This window comes from Pinus tabuliformis, chromosome 9, assembly GCF_031772625.1.
Source record: "Pinus tabuliformis cultivar Carrire ecotype Pingquan chromosome 9, CPIR1, whole genome shotgun sequence".
Lineage (NCBI taxonomy): Eukaryota > Viridiplantae > Streptophyta > Pinopsida > Pinales > Pinaceae > Pinus > Pinus tabuliformis.
Window position 1 is genome coordinate 1,997,404,281 of NC_142307.1, and position 3,491 is coordinate 1,997,407,771.

Below are 3,491 nucleotides of genomic sequence, written 5' to 3' on the forward strand. Positions count from 1 at the left end.
GACTGATTCTGAGCAGTTTCTGGTGGAGAACTTCTTGGAGAAGCTGTAATTTGTTGACCTTGTTCCTTTAGGGGTCGGAACAACACTTTTAGGGACTTAGGATCCCTTGGTTTATGGACATTTCATGCTTGGAGCTACAAGGCACAAAAATGTCTATAACAGTTGCCCCCTAAAGTATGAGGCCGTTTATCGGGTGAAATGCTTTATTAGGAGGATCCGAAGTTCTTTCAATGTTGGGAGGAGACCTGTAATAAGATACAATACAATACATTATCTTCATACTGTTTTCATGATCTAGCTGAGGCGGGCATTCCCATGCTCAGCTTTATAAATTCATTTTCATGTACATAGGACAGACAATCATGTGATGGTAGACTGATGATTCTGATAGAGCCATCATCCTTTTGGTAGGATGATTATCTGTGCTGCAATGCTGTACATTTCAATGTCTTTATTTTCCTGAATATATATCGCAGCCCGGATGGATGAAACTAGATCCAGGGTCTTCAATCTCGTCCGATCTTCACTCGTAGTACAAGTCGATCCATGTGAGAAATGTTCTGAAGTCAAACATGGAAAGACATCGCTTGATTACCAGTTAATGATGTAAACTGTTAACAAGCGCGAGAGGAATCACCGATAATGATAATGACCCTCAAGGTACTGCGTACAATTCACGTGGTGTGAATAAAGGATTTGGCGTCGAACACCACGCAAAATCTTTCGGTCGAAGGTCATTGATGTATACCTGTCGCCGGAAGTGAGAAACTTGCCATTGAGGCGTGCAAGCTTCAAAGTACTGAATGGGGTGTTCCTAGATCAACTTCCTGGATAATGAGCTGATGTCGACAAGAAGCGATCCGTCAAAGGAGGGCCTTAATGAATCCCACATCAATGACACGGAACGGAGCAAATGATTTTGATGGAGGTGAAAACAATCTGATGATATACGGTTCAGGATGGCGGTCATGAAAGAATGAATTATAATGTATGGTAGTGGATGGGACACAGGTGACTTCTCTGGAACATGTCGGCGACACTGATGTGATGGATTGGTAGCATTAACCCCAAATGTGGATGGTATGGCGTGACCATGGTGATGTGACCGGTGAATGAAACAACCCAACCCGACTCGGACACGGAGTGGAAGTGTCATGTTCAAGAGCGACTTGCTACCAATAAAGATTCTTTGAGTTTTCTTCCCAATTTTTCCCCAGTCATTGCTGACCAGTACCTTTTTATTTTTGTCAAGCTTGAGGAGGATAACATATGCTTGTTCTATAATTTTCCCTTTGCGCAAACCCATCGCTATGTTTTAACAAGCCTAGCGATAGTGAAACTCGTTCTCGTCTAAAGATAAGTTTGTCGCTATTAATCTTTTAACGAGTTTAACGACAAAGATAACTCGGTCCTTTTCATTTTTAGAGAGTCTGAAAAGGTACGTAAAGGTAACTCCAAAATTCCTTTTTCATCATCTAATCCCTTAAGTCCGAAAAAGTATAAAACGATACAGAAGGGATGAATTTTCGATAGTTTTAACAAGCCAAACAAAACAAGCGCTCGATATTTTTGTGCAATAATCCCTCAGGTCCAAAAAGATTAAAATCTAGAGGAGGGATAGCACTTCCCGTCGCTTTAACGAGCTGGAAGGCCAAAACTTAGCAATCTTTTCATATTTTACGAGTCAGTTGAAAAGAGCTTAAAGAAGACTCGTCTTTTGAGGAACGAGTGATAAAATGGGTAGCAGCTGATTCCAGGTAAGGCTTGGAATTTTCCAATCACGACAGTGTCACAAGGATGGCTAGTGAAATCACTCTTCGCAGCTGTTCCTCAAAATGGGTAAACAATCAAGTGGAGGTGAATGATCGGCCAATGAAAAAGTGGAGGTGACGGTGCAAACACGACCAAGGCTTTAATAGCTGAAGTACTACATTCACGGTGGTTATTTACCGAGGAATAGTTCATTTTTTAACGAGCTTAAACGCGGGTGGAAACATTTGCTCATGTCTTATGTTTATTTTTTAACGAGCTTGAACTATGTGCTAAAACTGCTCGATTAAATGGTCTTGTTTTGATTTTTTACCATAAATAGCTTTGTCCTTCCAAAGATCGTACTGTATTTTAAACTGCTTCATCAAACTAGTCAGAAATGAACAATATTTGCTTGAAAACGAGATTAGAACGCTAATATTTTACTTTGAACTAAGTAAAAGTAATCAAAAAGTGTTTTTACCTCTCATTTTACCATTTCATTTGAACTTGGTTTGTTGGAGCTTTGGAGGTGCTTTTCCCCCTCGATTTTCATCAGTTGACTTCGGGAGATCCTGTGGACAATTCTCGGCGCCGTCTGGACTAGGTAGGAGCTAAACCTGAGCTCTTTCATTTCATGGTTTCCATTTTGCTTTTTGACCCTGATTCCCTGCTTTTCTGAGCCCCTGGGGTTTGAGGGACTCGTTCTGCCATCAACACACCCCCAGTGTATCGAAACCTGCATTGAATGTTGGATTGTATGAAGGCAGTTTGACATTCAACGCACCTAGAACACTGTTGCAGGTGCGTTGGGCACAGAAAGGGAATTTGTTGCACAATTTTTAATGGAATTTTTGCCTGTTTCTCACCAAAATCAGGATCTAACTCCTCTCTTGTTTGTTTTTTCAGAGATTTGGGAGCAAGATGACCGTTACATGGCGAGAACGTGAGCATGAAGAGGAGGACATGATTGCCCTACATGATCCAGTTACAGTGAACGCGCTGGGGAATTGTGGCTTGCTGAAGTTCTTCTGCATTTCTAGCATGAGACAGCAGATCAACTTACTACAGTATTTTCTCGATGCTTGGGATCCTATCAATCAAGTTTTCCAGATCAGGGGCAAGTCTATCCCCTTGACTGCAGTAGACATCTATTTCTTGACTGGCTTGTCGAGGCGGGGTGCCCCCATCTCTTTGTCAGGTTTGGCCCGAGGAGGCGATTCTGTGAGAGATTATGTCTGCCGGTATTGCAGAGAAGGATCTCAGCCGAGTAAAGACGGCAAGATCATCATTCGTGATGTCACTGACAGGTCCCTTAGGACTATCCTGTTTACTTTTGGTAGGATGGCCGGTAGTGCATCTCTTCATGTAGCCAACAGATCCTATATGCAGCATGCCTTGGAATGCCTCCAACCGAAGGTGTTCAACTGGTGCGACGCAGTACTTCTTGTGATGAAAGAACAGTTGACCAAGATTAAGAATGGGAGGTTGAAGAACTTTGGATTCGGTTCTGTTTTGACCGCCTTTGCCTTGGAGAAGATACCACTGATGCAGCCACAGTACATTGCACTCGATTTACCTTCTCCTACTGAACCACGTATCCAGAGATGGGTTGACCATATGTCTAGGCATGCTGGCCAGTCTCAGATTTCATTTTCTGATACCTTCTTCAGGTGGTTTGATCGTCAAGAGATGGTTTATTCCGAGTATCCATATGTTGGCATGGACTTCCGGGGTGATCC